At 39.5% G+C, this 26,961-nt stretch overlaps 2 pseudogenes; one reads left to right on the forward strand and one right to left on the reverse strand.

Moving 5' to 3' along the window:
* Nucleotides 1–598: 598 nt before the first annotated feature.
* Nucleotides 599–1,295, reverse strand: LOC102976824 (myocardin-related transcription factor B-like; annotated as a pseudogene).
* Nucleotides 1,296–1,799: 504 nt separating this feature from the next.
* Nucleotides 1,800–26,961, forward strand: part of LOC102977095 (vacuolar protein sorting-associated protein 72 homolog) — a 44,681-nt pseudogene continuing 19,519 nt past the window's right edge.

Here is a 26,961-nt window from a genome sequence, read left to right on the forward strand (position 1 = left end):
GAGCACGGGCTCTAGGCACACGGGCTTCAGTAGTTGTGGCACGCGGACTCAGAAGTTGTGGCTCTCGGGCTCTAGAGCGCAGGCTCAGTAGTTGTGGCGCACGGGCTTAGTTGCTCTGCGGCATTTGGGATCTTCCTGGATCAGGGCTCGAACCCGTGTCCCCTGCATTGGCAGGCTGATTCTTAACCACTGTGCCACCAGCGAAGCCCTGGGGAGATGCACTTTAATGGGTTTAGTTTCAGTTTAGCAAGACAAAAAGTTCTGGAGATCTGTTGCACAGCAGTGTGAATACATGTAACACTACTGAACTGTATGCTTAAAATGGTTAACATAGTTAAAAAGAAAAAAGGGTGGATTTTAGGATATGTGTGTTATATCTCAAAAAAAGTTATATGAAAAAATTTTAAAGCAAGCTGCAAAACTGTTTGTTAAAAATGTGTATATAGAACAGAAATGAAATGTAAGAATCTATTGAAAATGTTAACAGTGGTTGGATTACATGTGAAAATCTATATTTTTCTGCACCTTCAGACTTTTCTTCTGGTGATAATGTATTACCTTAATATATAAAAAACAAAGCACTTCCTCTGTTTAGGGGTCAAAACAAGAAAGGTGATACCTGAGGTGGAGTGTTTGTAGTCACAGGAGATGGCGATTCACTAATTTTTGGCTCACTTGGGGATGCGGCTGACCCTTGCGACTCCTAGCTGGCTGGCTGGTCTGGAGACAAAGCATCACTGCTGTCTTTTTCAAATGAGAAATTGCCGTGAGTTTGAGGACAGTCGTCCTTCTCAATGCCTATAATTACCTCCTTAACACTGAGTCTACAGGAAGGATGTTTTTCTCTACCAGCTCCGTAGGACCAGGTCTTTGAGCAATCTTTTCATTCAGATCATCAGTTAGTCGAGCTCTTTTCAACTTCATCCGAGTATCCTGCAAGGATGGCTCTGCAAACGTTCTTTCTAAAATGGGCATCCTGACAAGTTCAGAACCATCGGGTCGGCTCCAGATCTTGTGCTTCAAAAAGTTTATGGTTCTGGCCCCTTCCAAGTCTTTTAATTGCTCCTGGAATGCCGCTGGGCTCTTCGGAGGTGGCATGATGCCCTGGTCCACTAGCTGTCCTCTCGTCCTCTTTGTTGCAGCCTCGGCTGGAGCATAATTTTCGTTTTGTTCCGAGGGGGCAGGTGCTGACTGGAGAGCAAGGAGAGCCCCTGGAATTCGTGGGCAATGGCTTCACTTTGAGGACTTGAAGGTCCCACTTCATCCTCGGTGTCTAGTGTCCCTGTGTGACCCATTGTGTTCCAGCCTCCGGCAGCAGGGGCTACGAGAAACCTCTAAATGTTGAAGAGACCCAGTAAAAATATTTAATTATTTTACTGTCTTACACTCTTTCTTAGCACCTTCACTGTGAAGCTCCCAGGCCACCTCCTCCCCGCGCGCTGCCGTCCGCGATCTCGCGAGACCGTCACTTGCAGTCTTGACTGAGGTTAGAGGATCCACTTTCGAGGTGTCTTCCCTCATTTGGCTGACACGTTGGTTTTGGTTGTTGGCAGAAGTCCTCAGCTCCTTGCTACGTGGCCGTGTGTTGAAGTACAGAACAGAGGAGAAAAATTAAGTGTGCAACTTTAAGAATAGGGGGTTCCGTTTGGAGCATTTCATTTGAAGGTGCATCCGGGACAACTTTAGGGATTTCGAAGGGCAGTTAGATATACGAGTCTGGGGATCAGAGGCAAAGATGGAACGGAAAAGAAGATTTAGTGGTCATCAATACATAGGCAGTAGCTCAAACCATGGAGTGAATGAGACGGCTGAACGGGAAAACCTCAGAGGAGGGAGTTTTGGAGGAGGCAGGGGAGATGCTGGGATCATGGGAGAATCCACAGCCTCAATTTGAGAAGGTTGTCAAGGAGACACTGGTCCTGGAGGAGGGTCACATTCAGTCATGGCCAGCAGTCCCAGGGAACATAGAGATACAAGCTACCAAGGCAAGTATGGGAAGCCAGGTGAACTGGGGGAGGAAGAATGAGGCAGTAGAAGCACATGAGGGCAGGAGAGGATTTCTGAGGATGACAGAGATGAGGGTCATGGATGGAAATACCCAAAGGGTATAGAACTTGGGTTATCTGTTTTTCTGTGTTTTCCCTTGTTAGGATATCACTGTTGGCTCACTCTAGGAGTTGGCTCTGTAGCAGGTGGCTGTCCTGGGTTTTTAGGGCACAGGGCCTAGAAAGCTGAAAATAGGAGAAACTGAAAACAGAGATTGATTTTTCAACGTGGTTGAGTGGCAGGTGATGTTGGTGTCCTATCTGACAGGAGCTATATCTCCCCCTTATCAGGTTCTTAACTGATACCAGAACCTCATACCTGAAGCCATGGACACTGCATGAGAAGCCACTATAACACCTGAACCCATGGTCAGAACTCTTCCCACCTCAGCTTGCTTCCATCATCTTTGTCCCTTGTCACATATGAGCTGACTTATTACCAGCTTGCAGAAATCCATTCCCAGGCCTTGTTTTGCCTTGGAATTCTTGCCCAGATGGTTGGGGCTAGGATACTCCCTTGAAGACTCTCAACCTCTGATGGAATTAACAACCATGATGATTTGGAGGCTGGAATTATCTCCTGGTAAATCTATCAGCTAGATTGCTTAGAGCTGGAACTGGCCTGAGGAGCCCTACATGGGAGAACATAGCCTGGAGAGATCAAGCCCCAAAGCCAAATCCAGAGGATCAGAGACCAGGATCCATGAATGTGGTTCTGCAGATCCAGCATCACAGTGAGAAGAGACCAGAAACAATAATTAATAATAACCATAGGAATTCCCTGGTGGTCCAGTGGTTAGGACTCGGTGCTTTCACAGCAGGGGGCATGGGTTCAATACCTGGTTGGGGAAATAGGATCCCACATGCTGTGTGGTGTGGTAAAAAAAAAAACAAAAAAAAACTGTAATCAACATTTTTGAGAGCTCACCCCATGCCAGATGCTGTGCTAAGCTGCCCTACAGATCCTGTTTCATTTTCACAGGAATGTTTTGAGGCAGGTCTTATTGTCACCCTCACCTTATGGATAAGGAAACTGAGGCTTAGGGAGTTTAAGTAATTGGCTCATGATATACAGCTGGCAAGTAGCAGAGTGAGGTTGAAACCAATGTATTCTCACCCAGAGCCTGCATTTCCATCCATGATGCTATCCCCTGAGCTGTGGCTGAGAATCCTATTGGTGTTTGGGGCTCTTCTTCACCAACTAGCAGCTTTGATGCCCATCTTGGCTGAGATCTTGGTGTCTGTGAGAGGCTTCATGACATTAGTTCTGTTTCCATTGCCTTGGTTTGTGGTTCCAAATAGAATTTAAGGGAAAAGCCAGTTCTGCAGGGATGGTTCTGGGAGGCTGTATCTGTTAAGAAGATATTGAGCTTAGTGGGGCAGAAACCCAACTCTAAACCACATTTTATTATATTCCAAGGATGCAGGGGATTTTGTGGAGCCCAAAGATAGGCATGTGGCTGAGATTCAGGAACCAATGGAAACAGCTCTTGAAAACAACCAGGATAGTATCTATGCATCTTACCTCTATATTTCAGGCTCTCTGTCTGTCTGTCTCTGTTTCTGTCTCTATGTCTGTCTCTCTCCCTCTCTCTCTCCCTTTGTCTATCTATTTATCTCTCTTTTTCTCTATCTCTCCAGACATATTTTTTTCAACCTCTCTAGTTGTAGAATGGGAACCATGCCCTTGATCCCTGATGGTTCTGGAACTTTACATCAATCTCAAAGTGTGGTTCCCAGACTAGCAGCATTAGCCTCACCTATGAAATCATTAGAATGTAAAATCTCAGGCCCTACCCCAGACCTATAGAATCAGAAACTCTGGGTGGGGCCCAGCAGTCTGTTTTAACAAGCACTCCAGGTGATTCTAATGCATGCCTAGTTTGAGAACCACTGGTTTCTATCTTAGAGCTTCAGCCATCTGGAGAGAGACTGACCCATTTGCACCCCCAGAGTCGACATTTTCAGCAAAGGGTTATGGACACAGCTTGAGTCTGGGGTCCACCTCTGCACTTATTAGCTGCAGCCTGAGAGCTGGGTTATGCTGTAACCTTACTCATCCCACTGCAAAACACCTGGACAGATGTGGAGATGGGATCAGTTCCAGAAAATAGGAAGTCTGGAAAAGAATTGGGGTGTAGGAGGAATGCTACATGGACAAAACAAGAGAAATTATGAGATCTCAGAACCTGAGAGGACTTACTGGCTTACTGGCTGGGCAAAGCCATGACAGGAGAGGTCAGGAAAGTTAATGAAACCCAAGTGCCTGCCTGCCCAGGGGCAGCCTGTGGAACCAAGGTCCATACTGTTACTGAACTTGGGTTTGACTGCTCATCCCTCAAGAATCTAATACTAAGAGACAAGTGTTGGGTAGAAGGAAAGATAGCTTTACTGAGGAAGCCAGCAATCCCGGGGAGAAGGTGGACTCATGTCCCAAAGAACCAACTCCCCATTGCCGATCTGGGGACAAGAGTTTTTAAAGTGGGACTTTCGGGGTGCACAGGCTGGGGTGGGGATGGGGGCTACATGCAGAACAGCACAGGCAGCTCTGACAGTCGTCTTGAAAGTGGTCGTGCCATGGTCTGATCAGCATCATCTTGATTGTTTTACATACAGTTATTCTTCAATTCCAGGGTCAGTTTGTTCCCATTTCCTTGAGGCCAGTTCTCAGAATTGTGTAAGATGGAGTAGTTTATGTCATGGCTACAGTCTGGTCATCATGTCATTAACTTCTTCCACCTGATGGGGGTTTCAGTATCTGCAAAACAGCTCACAGGATAGGGCTCAGTATATTATCTATAGCCCTTGAGGAGGGACTAAAGGTCTTTGACTTTGTTTAATGGCTAAAGTATTATTAGTTTGTCTTGTTTTACTGCTTTCCTTTGCTTCTGCATTTTTTTTTCATTTCTCTGATTAAATTTATTATTTGGCTAAAGTTTTTCTACAGACAAGAGGCAGTCACAGAGGACATGGTGGTGGTGGGCAGTCTGTCCCAGGAAGGCCCCATAGGGTCCTGCTCTGTTACAGTACTTCTTCAGGGTCATGACTGTTGGCCAGGGTCATGTGCAGAGCATTAAACTTGATACTGACTCATTTCTTGTCACCTTGTGTTCCTTTTCCCTGAGTAGTTCCCATCCAGTTTGTCACCTGTTTTAGGTCCTGGAGGTTGTATTAGTTACAGCAGCAGTTCTAAAAGTCCAGTCCCTGGGCCCTTAAGGGTCTCTCAGACTCCTTCAGGCATTCCACAGGTCAAACTATTTTCATAATAACACTAAGATTTTTATTTGTCCTTTTCACTGTATTGCCATTTGCACTGATGGTGAAACTGCTGGTTCCTCAGCACAAGTCAAGTTTGTGATACCAAAATTCTAGTAACGATTGTATTCTTCACTACCAGGCCCTTGCAGTATATAATTTTTTAAAAAGTCAGTTTCACTTACAAATGTCTTTGATAAAGAAATAGAAATTTTATTAAACTAATTAATAAAACAAAATTAATTTAATCAAATTTCAACCCTTGAGTGCATGTCTTTTTAATGTTCTGGGGGACAAAATGGGAAGTGTATGTAAAGTACTTTTTCACATCCTGAACTGTGAGGGTTGTCTGAAAACAAAGTGCTTGCTTGAGCTGTGAGATGAATTAGCCTCTTTTTTGCAGAAAACCATTTTTACTTGAAAGAATGACTGATAGACAAGCTATAGTGGTTGGCAGATATTTCCTTAAGACTGTATTAAGGAAGCCTGTCACTTCAAGGAAAACAACTGACAGTATTTGTTGCCAATGATAGTATTTGAGCTTTCAAGTGAAAATTATAATTGTGGAAAACTTGTATCCACCACCATGAGCTTGACAGCTTCCCAATACTTAAAAACTTTTTTTGATGAGATCTGTGGTGAATTTAACCAATGTGATTTTTGCATATTGTCTAATGATGCATCAACATTTGGAAGATCTGCATAACTCAATGAACCAATATTTTCAAAATGACCAATTCATGAGACAAAATTGTGCATGGGTAAGAGAGCCTTTCAAAGTGCAAGACAGACCAATGGATTTTGATGCAACAGAGTACGAAAGTTCATTTGTATGGTTTCAGATTTTACATTACAACTAACTTTTAAGAAACTACCACTTGTCAAGTTTTAGTACAATATCAATAAGAAATACCCTAGATTATCTCAAATGGCTATTAAAATACCTCTCCCATTCCCAACTACATATCTGTGTGAAGTTGAATATTCTTCATATACTTCAATCAAAACAACAAAGCAAAACATATTGAATGCAGAATAAAATATGAGGATCCAGCTGTCTTCTATTAAACCAGACACGAATGAGATTTTCACAAATGTAAAAACAACACCTATTCTTCTCACTAATTTTTTTTTGTTTTGGAAAATACAGCTATCTTTCATAAAAATGCTATTGATGTTAACATGTAATGGTTTTGTTATTGTTAAATGAATGAAAAAATAAAAATTTCTCAGTTTTAATTTCTAATGTGGTAAATATTGATACACATATAACTCATATAAAAGTTTTTTGAGGTCCTCAACAATTTTCAAGATTGTAAAGGGGTCTGAAGACCAAAAAGTTTGAGAACTAGTGAGCTGGAGTACAGCTCAGCTATCGTAACTGAGAGTCATATACAGAAAAAAGAATGGCAAAGTGGTTCAAACAATATAGAAATTTCTCTCTTTTAAAGTAACAGTCCAAACATCAATAGGGAGGGAGTCCAGAGCAAGTGGTGGCTTTGTTCCATGGGTCATGCAGGGTCAGTCCTTCTGTCTTCTTGCTCCAATATCCTCTAATCTGGGGTCTATGGATAGAATTTAAGATGTCTATGAACTTGAGTTAGAAAGCCTCTAACAGAAATATAGTGTGTCCTTCAGTTATAGGCAACAACCCATAGTGATGTTAGCCAGACTAGTGACTTTGTCACCAATGGAAGGCACATGTATTATCAAATCACCTTATAGTTACTGCAGTTATCTCAAACTACCATTTCTATGCATCACTTTAAAACCATGTTAGTCATTAGACCCCCTCCCTTGTTAAATCTTGTTATGTAATATATCAATAAAGAAATGCACAGAGTAAGGTATCATACATTTTAAAAAAATATTTTATAACTGTATTTCATTATGATTGTTTTCCTTCATAATTCTTATAATTTCACTATGAGATTTCCTTTATAATCCTTTGTATCTTTACGTATTTAAAGCATCATTCTGTTAAGGTCTCAGGGGGTTCACCAGCATGCCAAATCAGTCCATGATACAAAATGGACAAGAAGTCCTGTTCTAGGATCATGGTTGAAGAAGGAAAGAGAGTAGAGGGAAAAAGCCCTTCTGATGAAGTGCCCCCAGCACTCGCTGTTCACATGCCATTGTTGGGAACTTAGTTATGGGGCCACATCTAGCTGGGAAATGTAGTTTCAACATGGAAGGTAATGTGTCTTGCTAAAACTTGAGGGTGAGTGAGTGGGGGTTAAATTATCAAGGGAATATTGAACAATGGGGCCAGGGACAATTCATAGTCTTCTTCCAGAGTTCTCTAGGGCTCTACTTTTCTCTGTTGACTATCCTCACTTTGTCTTTCTGTTCCTCATCCAGTCCCCTAGAGGCTGTTCTTCCTCCTCAATGATGAGTAGGTTTGTTCTCTGCTTGTCCACTCCAACCATTGTCTTCTGAACAGTCAGTGTCATTAAAAAAAATATGAAGTTTTGCCATTTGCAACAACATGCATGGACCTGGAGAGTATTATGCTTAGTGAAATTAGTCAGATGGAGAAAGACACTATATGTTTTCATTTATATATGGAATCTGAAAAATAAAACAAACGAATGAATATAGCAAAACAGAAACAGACTCACAGATACAGAGAACAAACTAGCGGTTACCAATGGGGACGGGTAAGATAGAGGTAGGGGATTGAGAGGTACAGACTACTAGGTATAAAATAAATAAGCTACAAGGATGTAATGTACAGCACAAGGAATATAGCCAATACTTCATAATAACTTTATATGGAGTATAATCTCTAAAAATATCGAATCACTATGTTGTACACCTGAAAGTAATATAAGTAAGTCAACTATACTTCAACTATAAAACAACTTGCTCACAAAACAGATCTGAATATGTATGTGTGCAGACAAAGATACACACACGTATACATATAGTCTTTAAAACATAGATAGATGGTCAGGATTGATCAGATTCAATGCAAAACATATCTATAGTAAATATCTTAAACCATGGTAATCACCTGTTAAAATACATTTCCACTGGAAAAAACTATGCTAAAACTAGCAAGCTGATATGTCAAAATTAAAAAGGCTGGCAGGAGGATCTCAAAATATATCATCTCCAAATAAATACAAAGTGAAAATATAGTAACTTTCCAGTGGAGAAATCTGGTAGACAACCCCTTAATCAAGGTTAATAATAATAGTGACATACATAGTCTTAATAATAAGACAGTAACAATGTGCATTGATTGAGACAATACCCTAGGAAGGCACATCATCTCTGTGATGTTCTGCCCCCAAATCCATAACCGTAAGGTAATCATGACAAAACATCCAGCAAATACAAATTGAGGGACATTCTAATTGTATTATATTGTATTATATTATAATATATTATTAGATTATATTGTATTATATTACAATACAACTGACCTGCTCTCTTCTAAGTGTCAAGGTTATGAAAGACGAAGACTGAGGAACTGTCACAGATTGGAGGAGACAGAGGAGGGAGAAAAACAAAATGCAATGAGAAACATGGCATTAATGGGTAAGCTGACAAAATTCAAACAAGGTCTGTAGCTTAATAGTATTGTAACAATGTTAATATCCTGGGTTCATTAATGGTACTGTGGTTATGTAAGATGGTTAACATTAGGGGCAAATGGATTAAGGGTATATGAGCACTTCTCTGTACTAGTTTTGCAACTTTTCTATTAATTTAAAGTTATTACAAAATAAAAAGTTAAAAAAAGACAGGCAGTTACAGAGATTGGGCTGTCCTGGGTGGTAGCACCTTGCTAGGGATTTTACTACTGAGTGAGGGTCAAGAACTAGTGTATCTCCATCTCAGTCAAAGCTGAAAAAGCAACTCCAGCCAGGCTGTCTCTAGCCTCCGGGTCAAAGCTCCACTTTGAGCCAACGGTTCAGGCAGAATACAGTAGAGCATATTGGCTATAATGACATGCTTTGGCATCAGAGATATGGGTTTCAACGTGGTCTCTTCTCTTAACAATTGTGTACCTTACATAAGGTATTTACCGTCTCTGAACCTCAGTTTTCTCATCTTTACAATGGGAGAATATAATTCTTATCTTACAGGGCTGTTGGGGTGTATTTAAAGAGAACGTCTCTGAAGCCAACCAGTGTTCAATAAATAACTATTATTATTGCCCTGTAAAGAGAGGTCTGGGAAGAATCTTATGACCATTTAAGCTTAAGCGAAGCATCCACATAAGTATTTATAAAGTGCTTCAAATATGCCACATATGCTCCAAGCCTAGTTACCATTAGTGATGCTAAGGTCATTGTAGTGCTATGGGCTTTAACTAAACTTACAGCACTGTTGGGGAATCTAATTTAATTGAGATGCACTCTAATTTGGATTACATTTTTTTTTCTAATTTAATTCCTCATGCCTTATATTTTCATGTAGTTGTTAGCGTATAAATTATTAATTTAGTCACTTTGTTTGATTATATTTTTTCTGGCATTGCTCATCAGTGCTAACACGTTTAAATATTGGTCTCAGTGGCTGCTGAAAGCAAAGTTCCATAGGAGGGAAACATCCTCATTGACCCAAATCTAATAAAAACGCTGCTTTGTTTACATTATTTCATAACACAAAGCTGGACTTTGTGTCTGACCACTTTTGCCTACTGATGCCAGACAGTACTGGTTTTAGTACTGTCATCATTCAGTCTCTTTGGGGAGAATAAACTAGGGGAGTCTAGGATCCCCTTGGAGGTGGTCACTTTTCCTGTGCTCCATACCTCTTGCTCTGCCCATCTGGACCAGTGTTACTCAGTGTGGTCTGTGCACTTGTGCCAGTCTGCAAACTCTCACTGGCACACGGCAGAAATTGAGAGTAAGCGTTCAGAGACTCTGATAGCAATTTGACGGAGTTATTTTTTGTTTGTTCAATAAAATTAGAAAAAGGGCTTGTTTTTTTTTTTTTTTTTTTTACGGTAGGCGGGCCTCTCACTGTTGTGGCCTCTCCCGTTGCGGAGCACAGGCTCTGGACATGCAGGCTCAGCGGCCATGGCTCACGGGCCCAGCCGCTCCGCGGCATGTGGGATCTTCCCGGACCGGGGCACGAACCCGTGTGTCCTGCATCGGCAGGCGGACTCTCAACCACTGCGCCACCAGGGAAGACCCAGGGCTTGTATTTTGTATTCTTTGCTTTTTCATTTCATTTTTCTGGTAATTTTTCATTATTGTATTTGAAGAAAGTGTCAACCTGTGACAAATTGGAAAAAGAAAACACAAAACCTGGTCCTTCCTCACAGGTAAAGAAGCACTGATCTAAATCATAAGGCATATCTGGCAAAAGACTATCCCAATATGTAATTGAAAGTAATCAGTAAAGAGGAAGGCATTCTCATCTAGCTCCACGCATTTCATAAATACAACTTGAGCTAAGGTTACTGCCTAGAAGCATCTATGTACAGATTAGGAGCATTTGTCTGTGTGAAATGTCCTGTGGCTTGTGAACATGCCTAAGGGTTGGAGTGGGGTGAGGGGTGTTTTTCTGCCCGGGAACTTTGTCCTAGTGTATATAGTAAACCTACCTTGTAATAACTACCACAACTGTCTCCTGACTGGCCCCCTGTTTCCAACCTGGCCCATAATTTCTCCTCCACACTGTGGCCAGGATAAAAGTCTTAGCAAAATGCAGTTTTATCTTGTTACCCTGAGGCTTAAAACCTATCAGGAACATTCTATCATCCACAGGATGAATTTCAAACTCTTTAGCCTCTAGTCCCAGGTCCTCTGTGATGTGATCCTGGTTTATTTCTCTAGCCTGTGCATTTTAGGAAGATTTTCCCTCCTTGTCCACCTCCTTATCCCTCCTGTCTTTGAAGGGCCTTCTCAAGTGTCACCTTATCTGTGAACCCCCTGTAGAATTGACCCCTCCCTCTTTAATGCTGCCTACTAGTTTCTAGAACTGCAGCAAACTTCTTTAGTGAGGGTTTGGAAATCAAATTAAGCAAACCCCAAAGATCCTGCTATTCAATTCTTAAATCGAGAGTTAGATGTTGGGTGATTCTTTTTGATGCTATTTGTAGGGGGAGGCACAGTGGATACTGACCTCTGTAAAGTTCTTCAAGACACCGCAGAGGACAGTTTCCCAAGCATGGACCACTGAGTGGTGCCGGGGGAGTGGGTGAAGATGGCACATTTCCTGCCTCAGCTGCTCCCTGTCCCAGGGCACTGCTTAAGGAAGGCAGTTACCCAATTGGGTAACGAGATTATGATTTAGCTCACTAAACTATTCGGCTGTTTACTGAATGACATTCTAAAACACCCAGCGAGTGTAGACTGGTACTTACTTTTATAACACATCCTGATTAATTAACTTTAGTGCACTCTCTTTTCAGGTTCAGAAGCTGTGTGTGAAGTTTCGTGAGATTCAATTAAAAGCAATGCCATGTTTGTTAAGAGGTTAAGGCCTATCTAAACTCTTATTGTATAGCAGTCGATTAGGCATTTGTTTAAACGCTATCTGATATATGGAAATATTCCTCACTGTAGGCAATATTTGGATTCAACAAAACATTACTTGTTCAAAATCCAATCAATGGATGCAGTTATTATAATAACTTGGTTTACCATTGATGGCAGCATATATTGTGTGTTTAAGTTGAATTAGCTTTATATGCCACGCAGATTTTAGAGTTTTTCAGTTGGATATTAATTGGACGTTAGTGACTGGTGCAATCCCTTCATTTTTTTTTTTTTTTTTTAATGAAGAATCTGAGTGCTGTAGAGGTGAAATGGGTGGTTTAAAACAGCGGCCCCCAACCTTTTTGGCACCAGGGACCGGTTTTGTGGAAGACAATTTCTCCACGGATCAGCAGGGGGCGGGGGGTGAGGTATGATTTCGGGATGATTCAAGAGCATTACATTTATTGTGCACTTTATTTCTATTATTATTACATTGTAATACATAATGAAATAAGTCTACAACTCACCATAATGCAGACTCAGTGGGAGCCCTGAGCTTGTTTTCACTTGCCACTCACTGATAGGGTTTTGATATGAGTCTGCAAGCAATAGATTTATTATGGTCTCTGTGCAGTCAAACCTCTCTGCTAATGATAATCTGTATTTGCGGCCGCTTCCCAGTGCTAGCATCACTGCCTCAGCTCCACCTCAGATCATCAGGCATTAGATTCTCATAAGGAGCGTACAGCTTAGATCCCTGGCATGTGCAGTTCACAGTAGGGTTTGTGCTCCTATGAGAATCTAATGCTGCCACTGATCTGACAGGAGGTGGAGCTCAGGCAGTAATGTGAGCTATGGGGAGCGGCTGTAAATACGGATGAAGCTTCGCTCACTCGCCCACCGCTCACCCCTTGCTGTGCAGCCCATGGCCCAGGGGTTGGGGACACCTGGTCTAAAAGTCACACATATATTTATTGGCTGAGCTATACCCAGAACCCAGATGATAACTGTATCTCCTGAATAAGTATCAGGATATATGACTTGACAAAGGCAATCTTCTGATGTGTAAATTTCTTAATAAGAAAAGTCTTTCAGAAGTATCATATTTGTAACACATTGAACAAAGAACCTTCACTGATGAAAAGAAAATGAGTTTGAGTCTATCCTGGGCTATCCAGTTTATCTTTCCCATGGACTCAACAGCACAGAGGAAAGATGTCCATTTATGATCTCAGGGCTGGTGTTTACTTGTCTTTGATGTGATTTCCTTGTTCTGTTCAACTGCCTTTTACCAGCAGCTCTTCTCTGCCAGCAACCTAGACTGACATAGAGCAAGTTAGGCTTCCAAATTACCACTGGGTGTTTGAATGTTTGCCCTTGCATAGAGGTTGAAGAGTTTGGAAAAAGAAAACAAAAGGGTGAAAAGGTATGAACCTGTAGCAGGAAGGGCAAGCTGCCCACAGGTTTATGTGTCCCCTTTCCATTGTATGGAGACATTACTGGAAAGCGGCCATTCAGCCATGAACGACATTTCCTAGTCCCAACTCCCTAAACCCCCCAGGCCTTGTTTTATATCTAGTTGTGACCCACTTGCTAGTCTTCACCAATGGAATGTGAGTGGGAGTGATATATTATTTTCAGGTCAGTGTTTTCCTTTCTGTTAGCTGGGTGCCCTAGGGGATGGCGAAGCCAAAGATGGAAGGAAACCAGGTCCCTAAAGTACCACATGGAGGACAGGACCTCCCTGGTGGGGCAGTGGTTAAGAAACCACCTGCCAATGCAGGGGACACGGGTTTGAGCCCTGGTCCGGGAAGATCACACATGCCGCGGAGCAACTAAGCCAGTGCGCCACAACTACTGAGCCCACGTGCCACAACTACTGAAGCCCGTGTGCCTAGAGCCTGTGCTCCTCAACAAGAGAAGCCCCGGCTCACCGCAACTAGAGAAAAGCCCGCACGCAGCAACAAAGACCCAATGCAACCAAAAATAAATCAATAAATAAATTTATAAAAAGAAAAAAAAGCACCACATGGAGGAGATTGTCCTGCTAACTAGAAAAAACTCTCAGACTCTTACATGAACAAAAAATAAACTTCAAATGTGTTTGAGTCTTTACACATTTTGGGTTTGTTATTGCAGCCAGCACTCCCCTAAATAACACAGAGCCTCCAGTTCTTAAGAGTTTTGTTTCCACTTTGAAGTTAGACATCACCTAAAAATTAGTTACATGTATTTTTACAAAATATTTAAATGAATTGAACACTCCAAGTCTTCAGAGAGGCCTCAATTTTCCCTGAGAGATTAATAAAGCAAAATGGATTGAGACAGTTGATGAAGCGTCAAATAAACAAATTACTTACTTGTCTAAATTTTGCTGATATCATGTTGTTCACTTCCAAATAAGTTCAGTTTTAATTTTAATATCCTTGTATAGATGTGAAGAATGTTGTTCTTTAAATATAGACTGTAATTTTTACATGTTATGCTCATTTCACAGTGGTATTTATTTATACTTCACCTCTTTCCAAAAGTGTTTGCAATAACTTATAAAATGCGACTTAGCAACAAGGTAAATAAAATAGAAAAGCAGGGTATAGGAAAAAGGACAAGGAAAATATGCTAACTTCAACCGTTCACGTGGTTGCTGTGATTGGGTTTCGACCTTAAGTCTAAGCTTCTTTGCAGGTGGGGTACGAGGGAAGCATGATAAATTACAAATCAGCCATCAGAAAGGAGGAAGTGTACTCCTCTCTCAAGGCAGGCAAAGCTTTGTCTGGGACCCAAGTCTCCAAGAAATTGTCCTCAGTGTTTTCATCTCAGGGGAGTCAGACCTACTAGAAGTGAAATCAAAATGGAATTTTTTAAACTTTGGTTAGTTTTGTGAAATGAATTCTTAATGATACTGAAAAGGGAAGAAACTGTTAGGCTAAATAATTACTAAAAGTCTTTTGTTTATTTTTATTTTCCACATATCTTAACCCTTGGGAACTTAGGGGTAGCTTGCAGATGACAATCTCTGATATGTTCACTTATAAAAGTAAACTTCTTTGGCTCTGGATGGATACGCTCCAGACTGAATTACTGGTTTGATTCTAGAAGTATTTTGAACAAATTTTGCCATTAGTCAAGGTGAATTGATATTTGAAGGTGATTATTTTATCTTTCTTGGGAGGGGATTTGGTTTTCTCAATGTATGAACTTTGGAGTTTTCAAAAATTGAGGATTCTTAGGTTGGGATTTCTAAGCAAGTACCGCTATGTTGTAGCACAAGCCACCCTAATTAGACACGTTCAGTACAGGTTTTTCTCAACTTAGATTTCATGTGCTCAAAGAATACTGCCGCTGGACATTGTCTCATCCAGCCATCATTTTTTTAGATGAGACGACTGAGGCCCCAACTGGGTACATGATCAGCGAGCAGTCCCACAGGTAGTGAAAACAGACCTTGTTTCCCTTATGTAACAGATGCCTCTTTTAAGTACTAGTTTGGTGCTGTTCAATTTAATGCAATACGCTTTTATTAAAAATCAATGGTAGAAAGGACCAGACAACCCCCCAAATATTTCTGAACTCCTTCAAATTTTTGCTTATTTCTGCATTATATTAAGCCCTGCTTCTTCCATAAAATGCAGATAGGCAATGCAAAAGAGATCAAAGTGAAAATATTGAAATAAAATGAAGAATTGAAATATTAATCTCTGATAGAATGATGTTATGTACCAAATGGGTGGTACAATATATTGTCCTTCCTACTCTCTGAAGATTTCAAAGCACTTAACATGGCCTTAAAACTCATTAAGGTGGGTTTTGAATCAGACATTGGATATTGTAACTTTATTCTTATTATTTATTTAATACCATCAGAGGAGTTGGTTCTCAGTGGGAATTGATAGCTCTAAAAGAATGAAATATTTTCTTCGATATTCTAAAAAGACAAGTACCATTCAGCCAATACTTCTCTTCCAAAGATAATCAATGATGATGTGGGAAAATATTAGGAAGTCACTCATAAAAATTTTTCCAAATGAATAAACTAATTGCATAATTTCAAAAAGTCTTTGTAAGTTTATATTGATTTGATCTGGTATGTACTGCCTTATAGAAATAAAGGAGCTTGTGAGATTTTATTAGTTAAGGAAGAAAAGAAGATGAAATTCACTTATTCTTTCTTACCAAGTAAAACTTAGAATTTCTTCATCTTTAAAGTTATCCATTGTACTGCAAATTCTTCCTTGCTCTAAAACAGGAATGCTCTATTTTTTAAAAAGTGAATAGTACTCTATGTTGGCCATTGCCTTTTGAAATATGTTTTATTATTAGTATGCAATTTATATGGTCATTTTTGACCTTTTAAAATATTTAAGTGAATATGAATTTCTCTTTGTACATCAAAAAGTGGTTACTTGTTTTCTTGGATTTTGATTTCCTTAACAGAAAGTTGACCGCAATTTGGCCAAATTAATTAAAAACATTAATCCATAAGAACATAAGAGTAATAAATGGATAGTCTATTTGGCCCTGGCTACCTTTCAATATGAGTGGTTAACTATCAATTATAGACCTGTTATGCAGTCTAAGAATTTTTCATATTCAAAATCAAACTTTCAATCGTCTCTAAAATGACAGAGGCAGATGACATAGATGCAGTTTTGAGAAATGGTAAACTACACTGATAAAAGCTACTGTAAGCTTTTTAGGTGTGTAAGACAGGCTCGTATTCATGTACATTTTTGATCACTTGTTTTACATGTGAACATATCGTGATTTTGGAAATGCTGCCTAAAGTTCCAGCTTAAAAGCAGAAACACTAGTAGGTTCAGTAAAGTGCATGGAGATCCTGGGCAGAGGATTTCAGACTCATTTCTGTATTATGCAAATTACAGAGGCAGTGCTAGAGGGGAGGGGGTTAATGACTATTAATTGGTGATAACAGGTTCCAGCCTCTTCTATCATTTATTCATGTAGTGAGGGAGAAAGGAGAAGGGCTGAGGGGTCATTGAAGAAATAACTCTGGATTTATGATTTGGGCTTATTTCGTGTAGTATTTTTTTAACAGGAGTAAACAGATGAAAATAAAAATCACCTAAAATTTATCATTTAAAGATAATGTTTTTAACTTTTTGCTCATTTTAACACTATTAACATATGCTTTATGCACATAACATTGAAAATTTTTTCTTTCAAAAATTGTATCATGTTATATATGCCAGTTAAAATATATTATTCATTTAATCTCATAAATTTCCTCCATGTCAGTAAATATACTTCTAAAACCTTAATGGTGTTGTTTTCCATCATTCACCACTGTACCATCATTTATTTAACAAAACCTTTGGCTTTAGGACATTTAAGCTGTTCCAATTTTTTTGAGTGTAATAAAAAATGCTGTGATGAGCATCTGTATATGTACACTTTTGTCCAATTAGTTCTTAAGATGCAGAGTTGTTATGTGAAAAGGCAAACAACTCTTTAAAGTTTTTGGTATATAGTGAAAACTTCCTTGCAGAATTTGTATACATTTATATACCTGTGGACATATGAAATTCTCTTTTCCTCCAAATCTTGAAAATACCATAGTTTCTCCAATCTTTGCTAACTTGAAAAGACATACAGATTTCATTTTTAATTGCTGTTCTTAGATTACTAAAGATCAAATAAGCTGAATATTTTCTTCACGTTTTTTGTATTTTCTATTTTTTTCTTTTTAATTGCCTATTTATGTCAATGTAGTATTCAATGAATGTATTTATCTTTTTCTTAGTGATTTTAAAGCACCTTTGATACTAAGGACAGGAACTTTTCATCTGTCATATATGTTGCAAATATTTTTTTCTAAATTTTCCATTTGACTTTTAACTTTGCTGATGGTGATTTTTGATATGGAGGTTTAAAAATGTAGTTATACCTTTCATTTATTTTATTAAAAATTTTTTAAAAAATTTTATATTAGAGTATAGTTGATTTACAATGTTGTGTTAGTTTCAGGTGCACAGCAAAGTGATTCATCCATACATATAAATATATCCATTCTTTTTCAGAGTCTTTTCCCATATAGGTTATTATAGAATATTGAATAGTTATACGTTTCAGCCTTTTTTTTTTTTTTGGCTTCTATTTTGAGTGTCATGCTCAGAAAGCCCTTACCCATCATAACATTGATAAATACTTGCCTATGATTCATTTAATCATTTTAATTTCTATATTTAACCTTTAAATTAGTATGAAATATTTCACACATAGAAACTGGCATGAAGAATAATATAAAAGAGGCAATATACATAATAGTCAATCAGCTTCTGAGCCTGATTTCATGGGTGTTTAAAATAAGTCTACAAATTCTTTGACACTCTTCCTTTCAAAAGGTGGAGGTCTGGAACTTCCCTGGTGGTGCAGTGGTTAAGAATCTGCCTGCCAATGCAGGGGACACAGGTTTGAGCCCTGGCCCGGGAGGATCCCACATGCCAAGGAGCACCTAAGCCCATGGGCCACAACTACTGAGCTTGTACTCTAGAGCCCATGAGCCACAACTACTGAAGCCCATGCTGCCTAAAGCCCGTGCTCCACAACAAGAGAAGCCACTGCAATGAGAAATCCACACACCACAATGAAGAGTAGCCCCTGCTCGCCACAACTAGAGAAAGCCCATGTACAGCAACAAAGACCCAATGCAACCAAAAAAATTCCTTCCCCTGGAGTGCGGGGTAAGCTTAATGACCCACTTCTAATGAGTAGATATTGTACAAATGATGGAGTGTGTCTTCAGACATTAGGTCATATAAGACATTGAGACTTCTCTCTCTATTTCTCTCTCTCTCTCTCTCTTTCCCCTTCTCATGTTTCTTGCTCTGGGGGAAGTTAGCTGCAATGCCATGAGTTCACTCAATCAACTCTATGAAGAGGTCCACGTGATGGGGAACTGAGGCCCTCTACCAGTAGCCAGTGAGGAAGATAATGGAGGCTTCAGACCAACAGTTACATGAGTAGAGTTGGAAGTGATCTTTTAGCCCCATCATGCCTTCAGATGATTACTGCCCCAGGTGACCCATTGGTTACAATATCATGAGAGTCCCTGGTGCAGAATCAGCCAAGCTGCTCCTAGATTTCTGACTTTCAGAATCTGTATGAAATAATAAGTGTTAGTTGTTGAAGACTGCTAAGTTTGGGGATAATTTGTTATGTAAAAATAGATGACTAATACAATAGGCATGAATCTTCAAGGTGTGAGATTTTGTGCCTTAGTTTTCTTATTTTAAAATGGGGAAATAGTAGAATTTTCTTTGTAAGATAGATCTGAAATTTAAGTAAATTAACATATGTGTAGTACTTATAACAGTGCCTGATGTGTAGTGAGCTAAAAGTTTTGCTATTATATAACAAATATCCATATACTCCACCTAGCTTAAGAAATAAAATGTTACTGCTAGAACTGAATATCCATTTATGTCCCTCCTCAAAAGTATATATTTAACTATTCAAACACCTGGAACTAATCTTGGTCATACAGTGAGGCAAAGATCCAATATAATATTTTTTTTCCCAAATGGATAACCAATTTTCTCAGCATGATTTGAGATTTCCCATTTATTTAAAAATCACTATTTTAATGTACTAAATGCTTACATATACTTTTATTTGTTTGAAGGTTTCTGTCTTGCACCATTGAATAATGTCTATTCTGCCATCAGTAATGTGCTGTTTTAGTTATTATAGCTTCATGGTATATTCTGATGCTGGCAGTACAAGTTCCCTTTGATTATTGGGTAAGCAGCCTCTAAGACGGGCTTCTATGATCTCTGCCTCCTTGTATTCATGCCCTTGGTTATTCTCCTTTCCTTGAGTGTGGGCTGGATTTAGTGACTACCTGGTGAATAAAACGTGGTAAAGGTAATGTTACGTCACTTCTGGTTACAAGAAGGTTGTGGCTTCCATCTTGGATATTTTCTTGTTTTCTCACTTGCTTTGAGAGAAGCCAGCTGCTTCATTGTGAGCTGCCCTGTGGAGATGGGCAAGTGGCAAGGACCTGAAGGGGGTCTCCTGATGACAGCCAGTGAGGAACTGAGGTGCTCAGTCCAATATAGCTCAGGAGGAATCAAATCCTGCCAACAACCACTTATGTAAGTTGGGAAGTGGATCCTACCCCAGGGGAGCCATTAGAGGAGATGACAGTTAATGACAGTCCCAGCTGAGACCTTGACTGCAACATTGGGAGAGAACTCGAGCCCGAGGCACCCAGCTAAACCACTTTGGTGTCCTGATTCACAGGAGCTAACGTAATAAAAAGTTTGTTGTTTTAAGCTGTTAAACTTTGAGATAAGTTTTAATGCAGCAGTAGACAACTAACACAATTATTCTTTTTTTTTTGCATTTTTCCCATTTATCCTTTCACGAGAACATCATTTTGCCTTATTCCAAAATTTTTAGAGGATTTTAATTGACATTGAATAATATTTCTAAATCATTTGGGGGTCAAATGACACCTCATGTAATGAGTTTTCTGATATAGAAACGTTATATTCCATTAAAATCACACAAGACTTTTTTAATGTGCCTCAAAAATTTATAGAGTTTTCTTTATACATACTTCTTATTAGGTTTATTATTAACTATTTTATACTTTTCATTGGTGTTGCAAATGGGAAAAATTTCTACTTGATTATTGTTTGTATATAGGAAATTGATTTCTGTACATTTATCCAATTTACCACTTAAGTGAATTCTATTATTAGTTTTCATTGTTTTCCATTTTACCTCTTGGATTTCCTACATATACAATGATCCACTATTCTTTTTTTTTTTTGCGGTACACGGGCCTCTCACTGTTGTGGCCTCTCCCTTTGTGGAGCACCGGATCCGGACGCACAGGCTCAGTGGCCATGGCTCACGGGCCCAGCCGCTCCGTGGCATGTGGGATCTTCCCAGACTGGGGCACGAACCCGTATCCCCTGCATCGGCAGGCAGACTCTCAACCACTGCGCCACCAGGGAAGCCCCGATCCACTAGTCTTAGTAAAGCAGTCTAGAAGATACTGAGCAGAGAAGCAAAAATGTATGTATGTGTGCGTGTATGTTGTGAATGTACCATGTGCATGCTGATGGAGATTCAAGAATTTGGAAAGGAATGAAAAATAGCTATGTTTCACTCATTTCTTTCTCTGCATCATCTAGCGTAGCTATCAGGATATAGAGGTTGCTGGGTGGATGGTAATTGAGTGAATGAGTGAATGATCGGCCCACTCCTAGTTTGTATTCCTCAGTCCTGCCTTCATGCCTGTCTGGGAATGAGCTCATTGTGAAGACCCATCATGCCCTGAGCTGAGCGCATGGTGGGTATGACATCTGCTAAGTCCTCAGCACTCCACTAACATAATGTAAATAAGTAAGTACATAGCTTACCCTCAAAGACCTAATGAGCTACTGGGGGGCGGGGGAGACAATATGAGCACACGTGCAGTCGTTAGAGAGTAGATTAATACTAGATTGTGAGGTTCTTCCCTGGACCCACGTGGTGCTGGTATAACCTAATCAAAGGTACCTCGCATTTGAGCAGGACTCATGAAGAAGATGCTGGGCCTACACTGAACAAGGCTGGGTTTGTAAAAAGGTGATGTTTGAGAGGGGGTCAGGATCCTATGTGAAGGAGTGTATTGGTTGCCCCATCCAAAGGGCAAAAAGAAGCACAAAACCAGGCAACAAATCTGAAAACTGGATGGACAGAAAGTCTCATCAAGGATATTCTGGGACAAAGGTCTCAGAACCAAGGTCTTAGGAACTCAGCATTTATCTGGTGCCAGTGCATGACCAGGGATAGGAGTGGGGACAGAACCCTTGAAGGAACCTCACAGAGTTGGGCTGCACTGACTGCCAAGGAAAGTGTTACTCAGAGGAGAGAAACAGAAGTCAAGGGTTCTGTAGGAGCAAGATTCTAGTCAAGGAGCAAGGGAAACCAGAGGAGGGTTTTCAGTTTAAGAAAGACATGGTCTGGCTTACTTTTTAAACACTTTTTTTATTTTTTAATTTTTATTGAAGTATAGTCGATTTACAATATTTCAAGTGTCCAGCCAAGTGATTCAGTTATACAGGTATATATATATATCTACTCTTTTTCAGATTCTTTTCCATTATAGGTTATTACAAGGTATTGAGTATAGTTCCCTGTGCTATACAGTAGGACCTTGTGGTTTTTCTATTTTATGTATAGTAGTGTGTATCTGTTAACCCCAAACTCCTAATTTATCCTTCCCCGCCTTTCTCCTTTGGTAACCATAAGTTTGTTTTCTATGTCTATGAGTGTGTTTCTGTTTTGTAAATAAGTTCATTTGCATCATTTTTTTTGTTTTTAGATTCCATGTATATATGATATTTGCCTTTCTCTGTCTGACTTACTTCACTTAGTATGGTCATCCCTAGGTCCATCCATGTTGTTGCAAATGGCATTATTTCATTTTTTTTTAATGGCTGATTAGTATTCCATTGTGTGTTTATATATATATATATATATATATACACACACACACACACACACACACATACCACATCTTCTTTATCCATTCATCTGTTGATGGGCATTTAGGTTGCTTCCATGACTTACATTTTTTACAAGGTCTTTCTGTCCACAGTATGGAAGCTGAGTTGCGATGGGGAACAAGAATGGGATTTGAGGGAGTTGGTAGGAGAATACTGCAGTGAGCTGGAGGAAGGGGGTTCTGGCCTGGAGCTGGTTGGTGGTAGAGATGAGTGTGTTGTCCATTGAGGCCTAATTGGAGGTAAACAGTTAAGAAACATTCTCCTGCTGGGACTTTGAGGTCTCTTATCATCACTCAACTAGGCTTCTTTGTCATTCTGGTGAAGTTTAAAGACCTCAAACTGGAGGGGAGACACTCCAGTTATCTGGGTGAATGGGCCATCTGAGTGGAATTTTGTGGATGCGTTAAAGTAGTTCTAGCATTGAGAAAGGTAGTTTACGGCTCTGTGAATAGATTTTCAGTGCTAATAAGTATTTTTCTTAATTCTTAAAGTATATTTTATTATTGTATTATAACATACATTTATTGTAATTATAACATACATGTATTATAATAAAATATCTGATACTTCCAAGATAACCCCATGCAAAAACTTAAGGCGAACTTTGTACAATTCATTTTATATGCTTAAGAAACATTATAGGAAAATGTCTTTTAAATAAATGCATAACCACGCTTAGAAATTTGGAAGTTTTATGACCTGTTTTTTAATATTTTTCATCTTAATTTTTTCCTTTTAATTCTACTATATTCTGAAAAAAATTTTACTGCTTTCCTGCCTGTAGTTTAGCCTATTATAAATCTGGTGAATTAATGCAAAGTTAATGGCTATATTTTAGAGCAACCTCTTGAAATGTAATAGCTTTATTGGAACAAAAGTATATTTTGCCAAAATTATGTGGAACTAATGAAAAATTAATTGCTGTATAAAATGCTGGCTTTTATCAAAAACTAATAATTCCTGTACATCTCTTAATCCTCCTGCAAACAGTTGGCAGGAAATAAAATCTAAGTTTACCGGTTCAAATTCCCTAAGATCCTCACAGCCATTTTTATTTTTGCATGATCCAACCTTTTAACTTTTTTCACAACTTTAAGCTTACAAAAACAGATTTCTAATTAAATTCAGCCATATCATTCCCCTAAAGGGGATTTAGAAAAACCAAGTCTAACTTAGACTTGGGACCTATGAGCTAACACTTTTCCTTTCTTTACAGATCACGTTGGCATTTTTATGTATCTCCTTCTAATAAAATATAATGATTTTTATACTTTAAATTGATGCCTGGGACTATGCCTTTTATCTATTGTTTACTGTGTTTCAATCCATAAATAAATCATGCAACAAAATAAATTACTTAATCCTGTGTTTTATTTGGAAACATATTAAGGGATTGATACAGAAGGAAAATCGCTTTATTGCCTCTGAATTGCTCACACTTTTATGGTTTTTGCGTCGTATTCGAACACTATCAAGGTGTCCTATCAATAACAATTGTACACAAGAGCCACATTTAGAGATTTTTAAAGTTGTTGCTACTTTTTGATTAGGATATGTTCAAATATAATCCCCCAAACTATCGTTTGTCATCAGCATTCACCACGATTCTACCGTTTTAATAATAATTCATTCTAGTGAATAACTATTTAGCAAGAAAATTATTAATCCCCAGCAACTTTTAAAAATGAGACCACATGTGATTATTTTATCCCTCGTTTCATGCTTAGCAGTTCTTCCCGTCTTCGTTTAGTAGAAGCGGCTTTCTTAACACTCTGAAAGAGAAAAACAAAACATTACTCAACTTAATTTGTTTATTAAGCTCTTTTAGCATGAAAGGGAAATAGTCCAAATTTCAAAACCAGTTTGGAGAATGAGATACACGTGTTATCGAGAAGCCTTCTCCTCCACAGACTTCTCCCCTCAAAAATGTTTTTTTCACACAGAGAATGGACTCTCGTTTCTTAGGTTAATTGCTGGAATATGATGCATTTTTAGTAATTTCCGGATTCTATTCCAGGACATTTGGGATACAGCCCAAGAGCTTAGCATGTTTTCCTTTTTTCATGGTAAAATTGTGCAAATATGCATTAGAGTGTGAAAACAAACAGTCTAATACATTTTTGCAAAGCTCTTTATGTTTACTGTTTATTGCAGATACCAGATCCTAATTAAAATGCGCTAACAAAAGCCAAGATACAAAGAACAAAGATATAACGAAACTTCATCTTTATAAAATATTTGTGATTAGTCCTGGGAGATGGATGGCCTCACAGCCCTGCAGGGAATTCTAAAAGGCTTCCTCAACCACACCAGGAGGGCGAGGAGATGTGGTATGTCTGGTGGCTCAAGAAATACAAACCATTCCGTGGTTATTTTGGGGGCCTGTATACTTCTTAGAGAGGTTCTAATGATTCTTTGATTCAAAATCTTGAGTATTTTCACTATACATTTGAAATCAATAGCAACCAACTTCAAAGAAGTAACCAGCAGAAGAGGCATTAAAAGCATATTTTGGGGGGAAAGATGGATTTCAATCTGTGTTTTTCAGTTGACAGTCTCTGTATGAATGTGGAGAAATTACTTTTTGTCATTTGTGCATTGAGGAAAATTATAAGGGTGAATGCAAATATGAAGGCCAGTATCAATTCATGGCAAAGCTAGGGGTTTGGGGGTCACACCAGCCTGAATTTGAGTTGGGACTCTGTTTTCTAGCTTTGTGCTCTTAGGTCAGGGATTTAATTTCTTGGAGTCTCAGTTTCTTTAATACAGGGATAATAATAGTGATTTTGTGGAGTTGTTGTGAGCATAAACAAGGTAAGCTAGCAAGCCCACTCATCGTGTTAGAGGTAAGTACTTTCATTTCTTCAAAAGGAGGTTCATACCACAACCCGCTCAGTGAGGTTGGAGGAAAGAGGTGAGGAGCATCTGGTGGAAGAGAAATCTGAAAAACCACCTACTCCTGTTCTATTTTGTTTGCATTTAAAATTTTCTCTTGAACATCTTCCCTCCCTTTCCTTCCTTCTTCCCTCCCACCCTCCCTTCCTTGTAGATTGCAGAGGAAGGGTACCAAGCATTTTTAAAGATTGAGACAGCTTGTGGAAATCCTTTCTGTCCTGCAGTAGTCCTCAAAGTGTGCTCCTGGACCAACTGCATCAGCATCTCCTGGAAACTTGTTAGAAATGCAAATTCTTGGGCCTCTCCCCTCAGACCAGGTGCACCTGGTGCTGGGGCATCTGTATTTTAACAATCTCTCTAGTCGATTGTAATGCACATTAAATTTTGAGAACCACTGATGTATCAAAATTTTTTTGTCTTCCTTTCTCTGTAACAGCAGCCTTATTAATGCAAAAGTCTCCACACTCAACAGAGGTCTTCCTTGTATGTACCACAAAGATTTTGTGAGACAGTATATCATAGTGTTTAAGAGCACAGGAGGTAGGCCAGACTATCTTGATTTATAGCCCAGCTTATTACTGATCAGCTCTGTTTCCTTGGGTAAGTTTCTTCACTTTTCTGTGCCTTAGTTTCTGCTACTGTAGAATGGAGATAATAATAGTATCTAGCTCACAGGAATTTTGTGAGAATGTAATACACTTAGGACAGCAACAGACAAATAGAAAGCTCTGAAGAATTATGAGCTATTATTTATTATCTGCTGAATACAGAGGAAATTGTGAAATGTAGAGAATCAGCAAAGCATCAGTCCAGGAGGTGTTGAATCTCAAATTATGGCATATTTTTCTCTAATCATTCATTATTTCTTCAACAAAGATTTGTTGTCAGCTCAGTACAAGCCAGGCATCATAAAAGGTAGTGGAGATCCGGCAGAGAATAAGGAAGATTTGATCCTCGGCTGTGTGATGCTTAGATGAAGAGAAAGAGGCGTTAAAAAATATTTTCACAAATAACTGATGGACCACAACTGTGCTGAGTGATATGAAGGCAAAGTACAGCGTGCTGTGAGAGTGTTTAACTGGTAAACTTAACCCAGCCAGGCTAAGAGATTCAGGGAGAGTGTGTAGGCGGAGAGGGTAGTGGGTGCTGACGGAAGCTCAATGAAACTTCCCTCAGGGAATCTAAAGCTGAGCCCTAAAGGATGAGTGGGAGTTTACTAGGCAAGGATGGATGTGAGAGCGGGAGTCCAGAGAGAGAACAGAATGTGTAAAGACCCTGAGGTGGGTACGGGCTGCGTGTTTGGTGGCTGGGGTATGGGGTCAAAACAAGACTGAAGTATCCCGCCAGTGATGGATATCCATTGTGGGGTTTAAACAAAGAGGTGACATTTGTTTTTAGAAGGACCTCTCCAGCAAAGTGGGAGAAATGGATTGGATGGGGCCAGAGATATTTCAAGGAGCCTGATGGCTGTAGCTGTGAGAGATAGGATGGTAGCTGGGGCTGTGGTAGTTGGAGAGAGGGAGAGTCTAGTAGAATTGAGGAATTGTGGATTTGGTGAGGGGTGGGGGGTAGGAGGCAGAGGGGAGTGTCAAGGCCACGTGCCTGGGGCCATTTCCTTCAATAACAAGCACCTAGAAAGAGCATCTGTGGGGGCAGATCATAAGCTCCGCTGAGTATGAGGGACCTCTGAACACCAAAGAAAAGTACATAGAACGGGCAATTTGTTTTCTGAATCTGGACGTCAGAGAGCTGGAGACCTCTCCCGTAAAGGGAGTGGTTGGTATGTGTGTAGTAACTGAA

Source organism: Physeter macrocephalus, chromosome 1 (genome assembly GCF_002837175.3).
Source record: "Physeter macrocephalus isolate SW-GA chromosome 1, ASM283717v5, whole genome shotgun sequence".
NCBI lineage: Eukaryota > Metazoa > Chordata > Mammalia > Artiodactyla > Physeteridae > Physeter > Physeter macrocephalus.